This window comes from Triturus cristatus, chromosome 9 (genome assembly GCF_964204655.1).
Source record: "Triturus cristatus chromosome 9, aTriCri1.1, whole genome shotgun sequence".
In the NCBI taxonomy this organism is placed as follows: Eukaryota; Metazoa; Chordata; class Amphibia; order Caudata; family Salamandridae; genus Triturus; species Triturus cristatus.
In genome coordinates this window covers 679205128-679224333 of record NC_140592.1, presented here as the reverse complement: position 1 = coordinate 679224333, position 19206 = coordinate 679205128, and the positions used below count along the sequence as shown (strand labels likewise).

Below are 19206 nucleotides of genomic sequence, written 5' to 3'. Positions count from 1 at the left end.
AGTTCAGCTTTTCTATAAAATTTGAAAGCTTTTTTTGTCCCTCCATAGTTGCTAAATAGAGGAAAAGTGGTCAACAGCAGAAGGCCTGGAAACGGTACAAGCTCATTTAAGATTTTAGGAGAGTACTACAGATTTCCTTTATTACTTAATGTTTGCTTTAGGAAAAAGTATAACTGAACATTTGAAGGTGGAATCCAGCTTATTTTTTTCTTTGTAAGCCCAGTGAGTTTGAACTATTTCAGCTCACCTATAACCGAATTGGTTTCAGGTTCTTGAAGCGCATGTAGTTTAGACCATGGACTTGTCTGGTAGACATTAAGGATGGGTAGGTGTGCTGTGTTCTTCTTAACGTTCTTTACTTTATGCTGACCTGTTTAACTCCGTATTTACGTTGGTGTGTACTATTGCATAGATACGCTGTGTAATGTACCAAAATCTTGCATTGATTCGTCACTTTATGAGCGTCCATCTCTAGGCTCAGGTTTTATGTGGTCTTCTCAGTAGGTTTAGGCATGTTCTCAACCAGGGGATACTCATCAGTCATAATCTATGAATAATCCCCGCCCATGTGCGGGATCCCGGAGCATATAGAAAATACATATATATACATATGTGAAAACATATAAATGCAGCCTAATAATGTTCAAAACATGGCAATGCTGTAAATTACCTATTTTTGCATAGTAGTGCCCCCGTAACCCGTAAGGAAAAAAGGAAGCATCAGGCAAATTATAACACAGCACTGCTTTATTGCCATAAAGCAACATGTAATTGTAGGCATTCGCCAGTAGGCTGCAGTAGAGTATCAAGAAACCAAGAAAACTGACACCCTGCCTTTAAGGCATTAGAGTAGGGGGGCCGTGCCTTTAAGGCCTGCCTGTGACCCCCTGCTCCCATGAAGCACTACAGGTGGCAGTTGGGCCAGTTCTTTTTTCCGGCTCCTTCTGTGAGGATCCTGGAGCTTGAGCTCTTCAGTTTTTTGACTGCAATTTTGAATTACAGCTTTTTCAAGCTTTTTTCGACGTTTTCTGGCTTTTACGGGCTGATTCTGCTGGTTTCCAGTGAATTTTCCAATTTTTTCCAGTCAGAATGTCTCCTTTATTTAGGAAATGCCCTTCTTGTGGTAATAAAATGGCACTGGCGGATCCACACTCGGTGTGTATTGTGTGTTTACCATCAAAACACGATCCTGACCAGTGTCCCCACTGCCAGAAGTTCTCAAAGCGCACTCTTGAGGGACAGAGCGCATTAAACTGCATGCAAGACTGGAGAAGGAACAAAGCCGTCGTGAAGGCGAGCATTCCTCATCAAGACCACCTTCTTCAGTTACGCAAGTACAGAAACGGCGACATACCAGCTCCCCGGGCTCCAAGAAGACCAGAAGTCCAAGAGGTTCGCCGTCTACGTTGAGGATGCCGGCGAAAAGGCAGAGAACTTCGGCGTCGAGGGATTCATCCCACCATCAAGAGTCTCCGCCGCGCAAAAGTAAGTCGGCGTCGAGAGGCGGCCCTTCGGGCTCGAAGGCTGCTAGTCTGGTGACATCTGGACTGTCTCCGTCGACGTCGAGGCTTCCGTCGACGTCGAGACACTCTCCACCACCCTTGAGGGGGTCGACGTCGAGAGATGCGGCGACGTACATTCCGCCGCGAGTGGGCCGGTCGCCGTCGATGGTTACCCCCACTCGGCGACATAGGTCGACGTCGAGAGGAAGATCGACGTCAAGATCACCACGTCGACGTCGAGAGAGGTCGACGTCTAAGTCGCCCAGTCGACGGCGAAGTCGCCCAGTCGACGTCGAGAGAGGTCGACGTCGAAGTCGCTTGGTCGACGGCAGGAGAGGACGTCGAAGTCGCTTGGTCGACGGCAGGAGAGGTCGACGTCGAAGTCGCCCAGTCGACGTCGAGAGAGGTCGACGTCGAAGACACGGCCGACGTCTGTCATCTAGCCGACGTCAGGTGCCAGAGAAGAGGAGATCGACGTCTAGGTCTCCGCGATCGGCGTCGAGACCGCCGTCAAGACCAGAACGGCATACCTCACACTTGCCGATGGTGACCTTGACGTAGTAGACGTCAAGGGATTCGACGTCGAGGGCGAAAACTGGACCGCCCGCGGAGAGGTCCCCAGGAGAACAGTCATCATCTCCGGGACTGCACTTCGTGCAAATATCTCCGGAAGGATCACCCGAGGCTCCAGAGCGGTTTGGACTGTCACCGCGCTGGTTACGAGATGTGGGCGCTGGCGCATCTCGGAGTCCGGAATCGGACTACTCCCGCATGTATTCCCCACCGCGCAGGAGTAAATCGCTTCCGAGGGATCCAAGGCAAATTTCACCACGTCGGTCTCGTTCCAGGGACCGTCGCACCGCGCCAAAGCGTCCAAGATCTCCGTCCAAGCGCAGATCAGGATCAAGGGCTCACCATAGCGAACGCTCCCACAAGAGGCGACGCACCAGGTCATCCACTGGGACTTCATCCACAAGATCCTCAGTCCGGGACTACTCTCCTACTTTTTCATCCACGCCTCCATCGCAAGTGTCCCTGGTGGATGACATTATAACTTTCTCGGACGTCCTGGGTAGAGGGGCGCAGAAGTTGAACATCGCACTGCACGTCCCTCAGGCACCCACTTCTGTGATCTTTGACACTTTACACCATCGGTCAGCTCCCAGACCTCTGCTCCCGTTGGTGCCAGGATTGTTAGAACCAGCTATGGCCACGTTCCTTACACCGGCTACAGCGGGCTCGGTTCCTTCGAGAATAGCAAAGAAGTACAAGGCTCCGACCGAGGACCCTTTATTCTTGAGGGCGGACCCGCCAGCGGATTCGGTGATCGTGGCGGCGGCCATGAAGTCTCACTCAGCCTCCGTATCTGCTTCTGTCCCCCCTGAGAAGGACAGCAAGCTGATGGACTCCTACGGCAGGAGAATGTGCAACACCTGCCTCGCACATGAAGGTCGCTAGCGCTTCAGCCCTGCTGGGGAGGTATGATCGTTCCCTATGGGATTCCCTGGCCAGATTCGTGGAGAAATTGCCTAGGGAGGACAGGCAGGACTTCACGGAGATCCTCCATGAAGGCGGACTGGTGGCCAACCAAGTAATAAGCGCAGCGGCGGATGCATCAGACCTAGCCGCGCATGGCTACTCCCATGGCATCTGCTCCCGCCGTTCGGCCTGGCTCAGATTAACGGGCCTCAAACCAGATGCGCAGAAAAGAATTCTTAACCTGCCGTTTAATGGATCATCGCTATTTGGAGCTCATGCGGACGACCAAATGAGCAAGATGAAAACGGAATTGGACACCGTAAAGGCTATGGGACTGGAAAAACGAAAAGTTTCGCAAGCGCTTTCGCCAGGGCGACAAACGTGCCTTTCACCAGCGCGTTCAAACGCCCCAATGGTCCTCTCAAAACCAACAGAGGTCCCAGTTCCAGCAAAGGGGCCGGGGCAGAGGAAGAGGAAATGCTAAACAGCAGCAGTCCTCTAACAAGCAACCTCCCAAACAGTGAAAACGTACTTCCTCCGCGCTCGTTCGCCACTCCGGTAGGAGGAAGTATCACCGCTCACCTGGCAGAGTGGAATGCAATTACAAACAACAGATGGGTGCTGAGTATTGTAGAGCGTGGCTACTTGCTGAGGTTCAAATCTCCCCCTCCGCAGGTACCCCCACGGAAACAGCCACTCCCTCCCAGCCAAAACAAGCTTTTAAAGGACGAAGTTGCCACTCTCCTCTCCAAAAACGCCATAGAGGAAGTTCCAAACAGGCAGAGAAATCGGAGTGTATTCCCGGTATTTTCTTGTTCAGAAAAGAGGAGCGATCGGAGACTACAGACCCATCCTCGATCTCCGCCTACTCCACAGATTTCTCAGAAGAGAAAAATTCAGGATGCTAGCACTGCACCAGATCTTCCCACATCTACACCAGGGGGACTGGATGTGTGCCATCGACTTACAGGATGCATACTTCCACATTCCTGTCTGCGAAACATCGGAAGTTTCTCAGATTTCGCATCTTTAGCCAACATTATCAATACAAGGTCCTGCCATTCGGCCTCAAGTCCGCGCCACGAACATTCTCAAAGTGCATGGCGGTGGTGGCTGCATTTCTCCGCAAACGGAAGATATTCGTCTATCCCTATCTAGACGACTGGCTATTACAAAAAAAGTTCCACTCCGGCTCGACTCCAGAGTCATCTCTCGTTCTGCCTAAACCTTCTACACTCGTTGGGCCTTCAGGTCAACTACAGGAAGTCGATCCTCAATCCAACTCAGCGGATCCACTACCTGGGCACCTCTCTAGACTCCTCAAGCGCAAGCGTGTGTCCTTCGGAGGAGAAGTTATCCTCCATGCTGCAAAAAAGCCGCACGCTTCTAAGCACGGAATATCCCACAGCCAGACAAGTGTCATCTCTCCTGGCATCTATGGCCTCGTGCATCTACATCGTGCCCAACGCACGTCTGCACATGCGTCCTCTGCAACAAGACCTAGAGGATCAGTGGTCGCAGAGGTCCGACCGCTGGGAAGATCACATTACCCTTCATCAAGCCGCCAAAGATTCCATCCGGTGGTGGATGAAGCGCTCCCATCTGCTTCACGGCGTCCCTTTCCATCAGGCGCCTCCGACACAGACAGTGGTCACAGACGCCTCCATGCAGGGCTGGGGGGCTCATATGGGCCGGCTTCAAGTACAAGGTCTCTGGTCCGCTACCGAACAGAGCTATCACATCAACTTCTTGGAGCTCCGAGCAGTCCATCTCGCTCTCGTCCCTGTACCCATCCCTGCAGACCGACTATGTTCAGGTTCAGACGGACAACACCACAACTATGTTCTATCTGAACAAGCAAGGAGGGACCAGATCATGGGTCCTGTCTCTGGAGGCCCAGTCAATCTGGAGATGGCTTCTGGCGAGAAACCTGACGATCGTCGCTGTTCACCTGCCAGGGACCCTGAACGTGCAGGCGGACGGCCTCAGCAGAGACTTCGTCGAAGCGCACGACTGGGTGCTCAATGAAGACGTCGCTCAAGACATCTTCCGCTTGTGGGGCATTCCGGACATCGATCTGTTCGCAGACGCGGACAACAAGAAATGCCCCGTCTTCGCCTCCAGGTTCCCTCAACGAGGGTCGCAGGGGAACGCGCTTTTGATCAGCTGGTCGAGGACATTGCTTTACGCTTTTCCTCCTCTCCCTCTCATCCCGGCTGTGATTCAGAAGTTCTACAGGGCCAGAACTCGGATGATCCTAATAGCACCGGAGTGGCCCCGGCAGTGGTGGTACCCAGATCTACTCCAGCTGTCGGAGGTACCACAGATGAGGTTGCCATACCTGCCGAACTTGCTGACCAAGGACAAGGAGAGTGTTCCACCCCAATCTCCCCTCCCTCCGCTTGACGGCATGGCTCCTGAATTCATCCAGTACGGACATCTAGATCTTCCACCGGACTGTATGAGCATTCTTCGGGAGGCAAAGAGGCCCTCCACGAGGAAGTCGTATGGCTTTAAATGGAAAAGATTCTGCTTCTGGCGTAGAGATAACACCCTTGATCCGATCCGGGGTCAAGAACAGGTTATTCTCCCCTACTTACTGTACTTGGCGAAGTCTGGGTTAAAGTACTCGTCCATCAAAGTACACTTAGCTGCTATTACAGCCTATAGGAAGTCTCCTACCCAGACCTCATTCTTTCAGATGCCAGTGGTAAAGGATTTCTTAGAAGGGCTTAAGAAAGTTTACCCACCTGTGAGGTCTCCTTCCCCTTCCTGGGAACTTAATATCGTTCTCTCGAAGCTGATGGGAGCTCCTTTTGAGCCGATTCATAAGGCCTCCTTGCAACATTTGACCTGGAAGGCTGCCTTCTTAGTAGCCATCACTTCGGCCCGTAGGGTTAGTGAAATTCAGGCCCTTTGCTGCAAGGAACCTTACACTGTGTTTCATGCTAATAGGGTGGTGCTCCGTACTCATCCGAGCTTCCTGCCCAAGGTGGATTCGGACTTCCATATTAATCAGGTGATCACGTTGCCCACCTTCTTTCCTCAGCCGACCACTCCCCCGGAGAGAGCTCTACACTCTCTTGACCTCCGGAGGGTTTTGAAATTCTATCTAGCTAAGACCCTTACTCTTAGAAAGTCAGACAGGCTCTTTGTTAACTATGGGCCCACTAATACCGGGCTGGCTGCGGCCAAGAGGTCTATCTCTAGATGGATTGTCTCTTGTATAGCTTTGGCTTACCAACTGTCCCACAAAGTTCTACAGGGTAAACCTAGAGCACACTCTACTCGAGGGAAAGCTTCTACTGTAGCACTCCTTCGCAACGTTCCCATGTCTGAGATCTGCAAAGCAGCTACATGGCGCTCAGTCCATACATTTACGCGCCATTACTGCCTAGATTCAGACGTGCAGGCCGACGCCCAGGTGGGGCAGGCTTCTCTGAGGAACCTGTTTGCATAACTGTAAATGCAAAATGTGTTTTGCGGTTTGTTTTTTAACTGTTTTTTGCTCGTCCGCGAGACTTTGGGTATGGGCTTGCTACTCTATTCATAGATTATGACTATTGATGAGTATCCCCTGGATGAGAAGGATTAGTTACTTACCTGTAATCCTAGTTCTCATCCAGGGGTATACTCATCAAAGTCATAAGCGACCCACCCACCTCCCCGGACGAGCAATGTTTTCTCTTTAAATAAGTAATGTATGGAAGGCAGATCTACTCAGGTGCGGAGGCACCGCCAAAAAGAACTGGCCCAACTGCCACCTGTAGTGCATCGTGGGAGCAGGGGGTCACAGGCAGGCCTTAAAGGCACGGTCCCCCTACTCTAATGCCTTAAAGGCAGGGTGTCAGTTTTCTTGTTTACTTGATACTCTACTGCAGCCTACTGGCGAATGCCTACAATTACATGTTGCTTTATGGCAATAAAGCAGTGCTGTGTTATAATTTGCCTGATGCTTCCTTTTTTCCTTACGGGTTACGGGGGCACTACTATGCAAAAATATGTAATTTACAGCATTGCCATGTTTTGAACATTATTAGGCTGCATTTATGTTTTCACGTGTGTGTGTGTATATATATATGTGTGTATATATGTATATATATGTGTATGTGTATATATATATATATATATATTCACTGAAAAAACCATAGGTTTCACACATGTTATAGTTAGCTGGAAATTTTACTGATAAAAAACCAATGAAATTCCCCCGTTATAGTTACTGTAGGCAACTATAACTCACGCGACCGTAATCCTCTGCTGATGCTAATACTGTATTTAGACACTTATTTGCCCATGTCTTCTTCCATTAAATTTTAGCTATACATATATTACAAATATTTTTTTTTCATAAAGACACATATGTCATCAGCACAGGATTACGGTCGCGTGAGTTATAGTTGCCTACAGTAACTATAACGGGGGAATTTCATTGGTTTTTTATCAGTAAAATTTCCAGCTAACTATAACATGTGTGAAACCTATGGTTTTTTCAGTGAATTTGCAAGGTTTTTTAAATGCTAATTCCTAACTATAACGTTTGTGAAACCTATGGTTTTTTCAGTGAATTTGTACGGTTTTTTAAATGCTAAGTTACTTTACGCCATTCGTGGCGTGCGCGCCCACTTAACGCAGTTCGTTCCGTGCGCGCACGGTGCGCTTCGCGCACCGCGTGCCCACGTTAAGCTAGATGGGCCATGTACGCACGATGCGCTTCGCGCACCGTGCGCACATGGAGGACATATTATGCGCTTCCTTGTGATAGGTAATCTGTTGAAATTTTTTGGGGAAATGCTGGAGTTATATATGCCATGCACAAATGGTGGCCTTCGGACACCATTTACACACAGGGTGGAGAGAGAGTGGATTTTTTTTTTATTATATTTTTTTACCGTACGCGTACGGTAAGCGTACAGTAAGCGTAATCGGCGAAATTTTCGAAAAATAAAAAATTACCGTTTTTTGCCTTGGGGGATCTTTGAAGACTCAACTAACATGGTTATGTGCATGGGCGCTGTCTAAACAGCCCCTTTATATGTTTTTGACATTTGTTTATCAGCTCCCCCCTCAGAGTGCGAGAGAGAAAATGGCGGCCGCCGCTTCCTGGTTTCGACCGATTCGAATGTTTACTAAGATCTAACAGCCAATCAGAATCGCGCTCGCGCACGCCACCGTACGCGCACGGTAAGCGCACCGTAAGCGCACCGTAAGCTGCCACAGATATATATATTGATTTAAAGGCTATTTTCTCAGATTCTACTGAACAGATTTACACCAAACCTACAAAAGGCACTTCCTTGACCTGGGGACTACCTCTCTGCCAAATTTCATTAAATTCTGTTCAGCCGTTCGGGCTGTAGCCCTGTCTAAAGGTCCTATGGAAAAATGCATGGGAAAAACGCGTTTTGGGACCCCCCTTTTATCTCAGCCCCCGCTTGACGAATCCCCCCGAGACTTTCAGGGTAGGAGCGGAGCGTAGCGCCCCACCTATTTTGAAAAATTCGCGAGGATTCGTTGACCGGCGCCAAAGTTATTCAAAATAGAATGTTGCGGATTTCCTATGGAAACGTGGTCCTAACTATAACTACCTACTGGCGACCGCCAGTAGGTAATATATATATATATATATACCGCAAGAAACAGCATCTGCTGTTGTTAGCCTCCCCCCTCACTCACTTTCGATGGCGGTTCGTGGCGAGGTGGCAATCCTCTAAAATTGCAAAAACGCCGTTATCCTTCCGTACTTCGTACCTGGACAAACTTGGCAACCACGAACACTCTTTAGCTTCACCACAGTTCTTTTATTGGGAGCAATTTACCAAACGACCGACTCCGCGTTTCGGGATGAAAATCCCTTGCTCACGAGTGAAGTGTCCTGAGCACAGGCAGTATTTTAAACAACAAACATCACGTGGTTTACAGATTCATTGAAAGAGAGAAAATACTAAGTGGTGGTTTACGGTATCACTCTGTTTTTCAACAAAAACTTTAAATTTACCCAATAATACCAAAAAAAAAAAAAAAAAAAAAAAATTGTGCTGCTTTGACAGACACATAATTCATCGCAATTGGCACATTTACAATGAATAAATGAATTGAGTCTGCCTAATGGCAAGTTTGATTGATACATGCACCCGAACTGCCTCAGTGGGAGTGATATAAATTTTTACAGTTGGCTGTCACAAAACGCATCGAAAGTCACTAATGTGACAATAATACAAACAATACTGTTTATATACTAATTCGCTTCATGCCCAAGTGGGCCAATATCTGAAAAATTAACCAATGGTGTAAAAAAATATATACAGACTAATGACAGATTTTGAATTCATTAAGAAGTACAGTGGGCCAAAGAGAAAAGAATATACATTAAGCATAATATCCAAAAAACCTTTAGTCTAAAGCTACAATGGACATATAATAATACAACAAAATGCCATACTGGCAATTTTTGCTTAATAAAGGATATTCTCTTAGAAAAAATACTTTGATTTTTGCGTTTCTTTCAAATTTTAGCCATACTCCTTTTTATTCTGTGAACAAAAAAGAAGAAAATAGAGATTTCAATTACAACATAATTAACCACACCAAAAAATACCAAAAAATACTACCTGACTCAAACCACTAAAACCTAATGATAAACTTTAATTACTTTAAAATATGAATTCGAAGCAGCTGGTCCTATGTGAGACTCAATGAACTCTCTGAATTGCTGGAAAAAGTTGTGCGTATAAAACTACCCTAAGTGTACAGCTAATTCCTCGTCACAATTGTGTCCAGTAGGCACCAGAGTACCATATTGGATAATAAGTTTGGATTCAAGACGTCTTAACTCTTGGACTCTATTTCCTCCTCTTTCATTTGCTTTCACTGAATCCAGAACACAAAAACTTAAAAGATTACTGTTCTGATTGTGGTGACTTACAAAATGGCGTGCCATTGGATATTGTTTGTCGCCATGCTTGATGGCGTGTAGATGTTCAAGGATTCTAATTTTCGCTTTGTGAATTGTACTTCCAATGTACATTTTTTGGCAGGGACAGGACAGAGCATAGACTGCAAAATCAGTGTTACATGTTGTATGTTTAAGAATTTTATAAGGTTTTTCAAGAGGTGACAACACACATTCTTTACAGTTTTTACTGTGTTTACAAGCTTTACATTTTCTACATGTGTAGAAACCTTGTATTCCTAAAGTGTTTGCTCGTGTAGATTCAATTGCTTTGCACAGTGTATTTTTTAATGAAGCAGCTTTCCTAAAAGTGATTTGTGGGAAAGTCTCAATGTTGCTCGATATATCTTTATCAGTATGCAAAACTGGCCAGAATTTATTTAGGCTCTTGCGTAATTCATGGGCTTGGTTATTGAAAGTAGTGATGAACCTGATTTTATCCAGTTCATCACTTTTGTTAGCTTTGTCAGCTAATAGTGACTCTCTTGATCTTTTGGCCACCTCAACTTGAGCTTTCGTTATCACTGATTCAGAGTATCCTCTTTCTCTGAATCTTTGAGTCATCACGGTTTCTTCTTTTTTAAAACTTTCAACTGAACTACAATTGCGCTTTGCTCTTAATAGTTCTCCTAGAGGAATACTATTGAGCAATGGTTTTGGGTGACAACTACGGGCATGGAGAAGGCTATTGCCAGCTGTTTTCTTTCGAAAAAGATTGCTTTTTAGACCGTCACTTTCGATGATGAGGGACAGGTCTAAAAATTCAATGGTAGTATTAGACCACTGGCTTGTGAAGTGAAGGTTAAAACTATTAACATTGAGATTCTCAATGAACAGGTTGGCCTCCAATTCAGTACCGTTCCATACACAAAAAATGTCATCTATGTATCTCCACCATTTGATGACTTTGTTTCTGAATGCCTCATGTTCGTTAACTACTTTTTCCTCCCAGTACCCCAAATAAAGACCTGCAAAGCAAGGAGCAAAACAGGTCCCCATTGAAGTACCGAGAGATTGTTTGTAGATTTTTCCGTCAAAAATAAAGGAAGTTTTGTTTAAGACAAAAAGTCATCATTTCGACCAACATTTCAGTATGGTGGAGATATGAGATGGATCTTTCTTTAAGAAAATGTTTACAAGCTGCAATACCCAAATCATGCGGAATGCAGGTGTAAAGGCTTGTTACATCTAATGAAAGAAGGGAGAATTCCTTCCTCCATTCGAGTTTTTCTAGCTCTCTCAAAAAATGGCCTGTATCTTTAATGTAAGATGGCAATTTAGTCACAAGTTTGTAGGAAGTAATCAACGTATTTAGAAGTATTCTCCATGCAGCTACCGTTAGAAGACACAATGGGTCTTCCTGGGGGTGCTGCTGGATTTTTGTGAATTTTGGGGAGTAGGTATAACGCTGGTAATTTGGGATGTTTACACAATAAAAAATCATATTCAATCTGTTCAAGTAAGCCCTCTGTTTTCCATTTAAAAAGGCTTGACTGGAACAGTTTTATTGCGTGTTCATACTCCATCCTATTGCTGCGTTGGTATTTTTCAGAGTCAGACAGTTGTAGCATACCTTCTTTAATGTAGTTGTGTCGAGATTTCACAACGACATTTCCTCCCTTATCTGACTTTTTTATGACGATGGTATTGTCATTTTTTTAAGCTATTGATTGCTTCTCTTTGCACATTTGTAATGTTATTCCATCCATTCCACTTTTTCTTAGAAAGCTTCATAAGTTCTTGTGTAACACCTTTTTCAAATACCTCAATGGCATCATTTTTTATTTGTGGCAAAAAAATGGATTTAGGCTTGAAAGGATTGTTAACATTTAAATTCAGGGCAATGTTATCAATACATGCATCAGAAAATGGATTGTCATCATCTGTTGATACTCCTGCTAATACATTAGCGGTGTGCAATAATTCAAGATCGTTAATACTTACAACGCTGGGTGTTGCTCTTTCAGTTCGCACTTCGGATCTAATTTTTGTTGCATACCATTTCTTGATGCGCAATTTTCTTGTGAAATAGAAAAGATCAATGCGACTTTGCGTGTAATTAAAGTTATTTGACGGACAAAAGGTTAATCCAAGGGAAAGTAGTTCTAACTCGTAGTCATTTAACACACGATCTGATAGGTTGATGACTGTGTTTTTTTATCCATTATTTCATTTTGCTTTGGCCCCTTGTACGACTTCCCACTGGGCTTTCCGATTCTCTTGGTCTCGATTTGTTTCCTCCTCTTGCGCCTCTGGTTCCTCTTCCACGACCTTGTGTGTTCCCTTGTTTGATATATATATATATATATATATATTTATTTATTTATTTATTTATTTATTTATTTTTTCTATATGCTCCGGGATCCCGCACATGGGCAGGGATTATTCATAGATTATGACTTTGATGAGTATACCCCTGGATGAGAACTAGGATTACAGGTAAGTAACTAATCCTTCTAGCAGCCTTTGTCATCTAACAGTGAGATTTGAATCTGTTGATGTTGAAATAGTATGTTCATGCCTTAACCATAATTCTCATTCTCAAGCCTGTTGTCTGGAGAAAAGGGACGATTTTACAGAGCAGAGATAGCTGCTGGCTGATGCTCTTGGCAACTAACTTTGGGGGCATACAACTTGCTCAGTTGAAGGGTTTTCAAGTTACTCCAGTATTGGATCTTTCATAGATTCACATGCTTGAATCATTCCGTGTCGTCAATATGGGTGGCCCACTGTACATTATATTAGCAATGCAATGTGAAACAGGTTACGAAGTCCCTAGGCCCTTTAATTCTGATGGATACATCTGCCAGTGGATTCCTCACCTTGTGAATATCCCCTGCGCCAGCATTCCACAGAACTTTTTTCCCCAGCTCGCTGCGCCGACGTGGACGTCATAATACCTCAGCTCTGCTTCAACTCCGTATGATTTCACCGGAGCCATAAGAGCCACGTCGGCGTGATTACGTCAGTTCCCTTTTTTCCGCACTGTCGATGCGTAACTGTTTTCCAGCACACTCCTGCTACTTTGTCGTCTTGTAGTGGTTGTTTCTGGATTCACCAGGTCTTCGACTAAGTCTGGTTTCAAACCTTGTAGGTAATGTGGGGGCCACATGTCAATGACTGACCCCCATGAGGATTGTTTGTGGTGCCTTTCTTCAGACCATGACGTGGAGGACTGTTCCAGTTGCAGAAGAATTAACCCCCAGGCCTTGAAGGAGAGAGAGGCGAAACTCTTCATGGCCAAGGAGAGGTAGAAAGAAGGAGAAATCGAGGCCGGAGTCGGCGACTTCACACGCATCGAAGAAGCATCACAAGAAAAAGCATAGCTCTCGGCGCCGGTCTTCGAAAAGTAGGACTTCGAGATCGCCGTCGCCTCGACGCCAAAGTAAGGATGTTGTTTCTCCATCTCCTAGGAAGTCTCCAGAGAGGTCACCTTCGCCGAAGCGGACCCTGGCGCAGTGTTCTGCTTCTGACGTCGAGCAGGAACTAGAGCTTTCTCCAGAGCCGGCTGATCCTGTGGCGCCTGTTGAGGACACTTCGGCTCCGGTTCCAGGTACTCCTCGGCCGGATTCAGGATCAATCCCTTATCCGCAGTTCCCGAGTCCAGGTGCGGTATCGACGCATTTCCTTAATGCAATGTATGGGATTTTTCAACGTGCTCCCTTCCCATCCGGCGCACCATCTGGTCCCGTGGGTCCTATGGCATACACCTTGAGAGTGCCGCAGCATTATGCTCAGGCCCCATTTATGCCCTTTCTGCCGATGGCTCCTTTGTGGCCGTCTCCGGCGCCGTCTGGTGATCCATCTTGGCTTCGTTTGGATCAGCCTTCTTCGGAGCCCTCCTCGACGCAGTTGCTGACTCCCTCGGCTCCACGTCCGGCGCCGCCGACTCCATGTTCGGTTCCACCGACTCCGCGTACGGCGCTGCCGACGCCAGTTCCTTGGATCCTATCCAGGAGAGAGGCCCAGAGAGTCTTGGAAGAGGAGCGTTATAAGGAGGCAGTGGAAGAAGGTGAGGTGAATGCATCCTCTGACGACTTTGAAGGCATTCAAGATGCTAGTGGTCTTGCTACTACTCCGGAGTGTGAGCATTCATCTACTAGATCTTCACCGCCACAGGAACTGGCCCTCTATCATTTAGTTATTAAGAAGGCTGCAGAGTTCCTGGACTTGCAGTTACCCTCTGCTGAATATAAGCCGAACCTCCTTACTGAAGTCCTACATTCGCCAACTTCAAATGTTGAACCCTTGTTGCCTTTTAATGAGGCTATCTTGGAGCCTGTTATGGACGTTTGGCTTAAGCCACTCTTCGCCTGCAGTCTCCAGACAGGTGGCAAGGAGATATAGGGTTGCCCCTGGGGATCCAGGTTTTCTTTCTTCCCATCCTTCTCCAGAAGACCTTGTGGTGCAGGCTTCATGCTCGAAGCATGCTTCAGGCGCTTTCCCTCCGACTCCTGCGGATAGGGATTCTAAAAAGACTGATCAAGCAGCCAGAAAGGTCTTTTTTTCAGGAAGCATGGCGCTTAAATCGACCAATGCCACTTGTTTGCTGGGGCGCTATGTTCACGCCTTGATGGATTCCATGAAATTGTTAGCCCCTAAGCTGCCGGAAGGAGAGAGCTTCTTTTATGGAGGTTGTCACTGACACTCAGGCTGCTGCAAGGCAGGTTATTCAGTCGGGGCTTGACACTGCTGATTCTGTGGCAAGGATAATGGGATCTTTGATAGCCACTAGGAGGCAAGCGTGGCTTCTCTTCTGATGTTCAAGCCACTTTGGTAGACTTGCCTTTTGATGGAGAGAAACGTTTTGGCGAGAAGGCTGATTCCGCCTAGCAAAGATTTAAAGATAGCAGGGTAACGGCGCAATCTTTAGGATTACAGACTCCTGCTAAGGGATTTGGTCTTGGGAAATTCAGAGGCTTTGGGAGATCCTCATTTCGTTCCTTCCGGCAACCACAGCAGCAGCAGAATCCCCTCTATAGGTCGTATAGGAGAAGGCAAAGGGGACGGAGAGGTTCTGGCCGCAACCCATCTATCTTCTGCCTCCTCTGCTCCCAATGCTGCTTCAGGGAAGCAGCCCTAGATCCCCCATCCTAGATCATGTGAGACCTGTGGGGGGTCGGGTGTCCCACTTTCTGCGAGGTTGGAAATCTGTTACGACAGACCTTTGGGTTTTAAACCTCGTGGAGAATGGGTACGCCCTTCCCTTTCGGGAGTTTCCTCCCCCTTACCCTCCTTGCCAGGGTTACTGCTCAGAAGACCATCTGCTTCTTCTGCAGAAGGAGTTACTAGCTTTGCTTCAAAAAGGTGTGATAGAGGTGGTTCCAGAGCAAGAAAGGGGTCAGGGATGCTACTCCCGGTATTTCCTGATACCCAAGAAGGATGGCAGATTGCGTCCAATCCTGGACCTCAGTCTTGAATTTTTACCTGAAACAGGAGAAATTCAAGATGCTGACTTTTGCGCAGGTTCTTCAAGTGTTGCAGCAAGGAGACTGGATGGTGTCGATCGACTTGCAGGACGCGTAATTCCATGTCCCAATCCTGAAGTCGCACAGGAAGTATCTCCGTTTTACGGTTGGGTCGCAACACTATCAGTTTGCGGTCCTCCCGTTTTGGTCTTACTACCGCACCTCGAGTCTTCACGAAGGTGATGGCAGTGGTGGCTGCTCATCTCAGGAGGTCGGGGATTCTGGTTTCCCCTACCTGGACGACTGGCTTCTGAAGGCAGAGTCCCCAGAGATGGTGCAACATCATCTGCAGGTAACATCTCCGCTGTTATTCGACTTGGGTTTTTCGATCAATGTGCCCAAATCTCACCTGGTGCCCTCTCAACGCAGCCTGTTCATAGGGGCGGTACTGGACACTACTGTGTGTCGAGCATTTCCTCCTCCACAAAGAATTCTCGACATTCAGGAGATGATCCCTTTATTCCACAATGGAGCGGTAGTTCCAGTTCTGAAGGTCCTTCGTCTGCTCGGTCTGTTCACTTCCTGCATTCTGTTGGTCAACCATGCACGCTGGCACATGAGGGCGCTCCAGTGGTGCCTCCGTAGGCAGTGGTATCCGCACAACGGAGATCTCAGGGAGTCTATCAAGATCTCCAGAGAAGCTGCGGCGGATCTATCTTGGTGGAGCGTGGGGGGCAATCTGTCTCAAGGGAAGCCCTTCCATCTGCCTCCATCGGTGGCTACAGTGATAACTGATGCCTCCACCCTAGGGTGGGGTGCTCATCTTGGGGATCTGGAGATCAAGGGTCTTTGGTCTCCAGAGGAAAGGTTGCTTCACATCAACCTTCTGGAATTGCGAGTGATTCGTTTGGCGCTCAAGGCCTTCCTCCCTTCCCTTCGCGGTCCGTCGGTTCAAGTCCTGACGGACACTACCGCGATGTGGTATGTCAACAAGCAGGGAGGGGTAGGGTCGTACTGTCTGCGGAGAAGCGTTGTGACTCTGGTCCTGGACTCGGGTCCATTGGATTTGCGTGATGGTGAATCATCTGGCCGGGTTGCTGAACGTACGTGCGGACAGTCTCAGTCGACAGTTCTCCGCCGACCACGAGTGGAGGCTTAATCCGGAGGTGGTTCGTCGCGTCTTCCAGACGTGGGGGACTCCTCAGACCTGTTTGCCACTCGCGAGAATGCGCATTGCCCGTTATTCTGCAGTCTCCAGTTTCCGTTGCAGGGGGCATTGGGGGACGCATTTCAGTTGAGTTGGAGCTCACATCTCCTTTATGCATTTCCTCCCATTCCCTTGATTCATCGGGTTCTGAGGAAGACTCGCCAAGACCAGGCCCAAGTTAATTTGGTCGCCCCGGATTGGCCAAGAAGGGTGTGGTGCACAGATATTCTCCACCTCTCCTCGTGCCCTCCGCTCCGTCTCCCTCTGAGGGCAGACCTCCTCTCGCAGTCGGAGGGGCAGGTTCTACACCCCCACCTCCAGAGCTTACACCTTCATGCCTGGAGATTGAACTGGGCAACCTGAGTTCCTTCTCTCTCCCGCCTGATGTGGTGGATGTTATTTTATCGACCAGGCGACACTCCACCAAGTCCATTTACTCATATAGGTGGTCTGTTTGTTAAATGGTGTGGAGAGAGATCCATTGACCCTTTAAAAGCTCATCTTTCTGATGTGCTTCAGTTTGCTCTTTCCTTTGCTCAGCAGGGCTGTGCTGTGGCCACGGTCAAGGGCTATCTATTGGACTTATCGGCTTTTCTTGGTCTTCCTGATCAACCGTCATATTTAAATCTCCTATTGTACTAAGGTTTATCAAAGGCCTTACATACGGGTTTCCACCTACTCCTTTTGTAATGCCGCAGTGGGACCTTAATCTTGTTCTAACTTTTTTGATGGGGTCCCCGTTTGAGCCTCTTCATAGTTGTCCTCTGAGGCTGTTGTCCCTTAAGGTGGTCTTTCTTGTAGCCATAACCTCGGCAAGGAGGGTGAGCGCTTCAAGCTCTTAGTTCTAAACCCCCATTTTTAACATTACATGGTGAAAGGATGGTACTCTAGATCAGGGCTGCTTTCCTACCTAAAGTTGTTACTCCGTTTCATTTGGGGCAGTCTATTACTCCCTGTTTTTTATCCACCTCCTCATCCCTCCAAGGAGGAGGAAAGACTTCATCGTCTGGACCCAAAAAGAGCTGTGAGCTTTTACTTGGACAGCACAAAAGACTTTCGTTTGGACGATCAGCTCTTCGTGGGCTATGTTGGACATTCAAAAGGAAAAGCTGTGCACAAGCACACTCTGTCCAGATGGATCATCCTGACAATCAAGATCTGCTATGCCCTGGCTGGTAAGGTTCCTCCTGAGGGTATTAGAGCTCATTCAACTAGAGCGAAGTATTCTACCTCTGCTTTGGCCAGGGGTGTTCCTGTGGCAGACATTTGTAAAGCCGTGACTTGGGGCCTCCCTCCTTACCTTCGCAAAGCATTATTGCTTAGACTCTTGAGATGAGGAGGGAGTGCCACTTCGCGCGCTCTCTTGCAAGACTTTCTGTTATAGGAAGGTGGACACCCTCCTCCGGGAGTGGGACTGCTGTGGAATCTATTCACAAGGTGAGGAATCCACTGGCAGATGTATCCATCAGAAGAACCAGTTACTTACCTTCGGTAACGCTTTTTCTGGTGGATACAGTATCTGCCTGTGGATTCATCACTGGCCCGCCCGCCTCCCCGTTGTCCACCTTTGTATACCTTAAAGGATATCTTGCTTGAGATGTTGTTATACTTTGTGGATTCTTTCTATCTGGTACATTGGTAGGAAATGCTTAGGATCTTTAGCTTTCCTTTTGTATATGTACTATGTATATTTTGAACGAGTGTTGTATCCTGTGTATACTTTGAATCTGTCATTGGTCCACCTGTTCGCCTCGGAGGCACTGAAAAAATGGGTGGAACTGACTTCATCACGCCGACGTGGCTCTTATGGCTCCGGTGACATCATACGGAGTTGCATGCGGAGCCGAGGTATTATGACTTCCAAGTATGCGCAGAGAGCTGGGGAAAAAAGTTCAGTGGAATGCTGGCGCAGGGGATATTCACAAGGTGAGGAATCCACAGGCAGATACTGTATCCACCAGAAAGCGTTACCGAAGGTAAGTAACTTGTTCTATTGTTAAATACTATAGTCATTTTGAAGAGACCAAACATAGGTTTCAACCAATCCGATTGCTTTGCCCTCTAGAACGCTCATGTGAGAAGCTCCACTCCCTCAGATATTCTCCTGCGCATCGTCCGATGGAGTCTCCCCTGATCTCTTATTAGTCATCTTGCTCTGCAGTTTTTCCAAGGATTCAAAACCCTTATTGCTTCAGTATATATACAGATTGCTCTAACTAAATATTGGGGCTGTATTGTTTTACTTTTACTCTAACCTTGTCATGTCAGATAAAGAAAGTGTTCAGGGCCAGTGGTACCCTTTCTAAAAAGAGGCTAAATTCAGATGACCCTCATAAGGTCCAGCCCTTCTAAATCTCAAAGCGCAAAAGGAGAGGGAAGAATATACTTCCTCAGACCAGCGCTAACTAGGTCTGAGCCGTCTATTCTAACCCTTCAAGTGACATTCCTTAAAATACCCGACTTACCGTCGACGAGATTGCAGTCATTGACCAAAATCCACAGCATCGTCAACTGCAGCTGCCGCTGGCTTTGCATCATGCGGTCTCTGCCTTCAGCTGGTTCCTCAAGGACATCCTTGTCTACGACCCAACTGCCTAAACTGTGGACACTCAAGATGACTCCGGCCTGGTCTTCGAAGACCGTAGCTCCATCGACGAG

General features: G+C 47.3%; 1 protein-coding gene across 2 annotated transcripts in view; it reads left to right on the top strand.

The window, feature by feature from the left end:
* Positions 1-19206, top strand: part of SPDYC (speedy/RINGO cell cycle regulator family member C) — a 153270-nt gene that overhangs the window by 61397 nt on the left and 72667 nt on the right. The gene's annotated exons all lie outside the window — the stretch shown is intronic.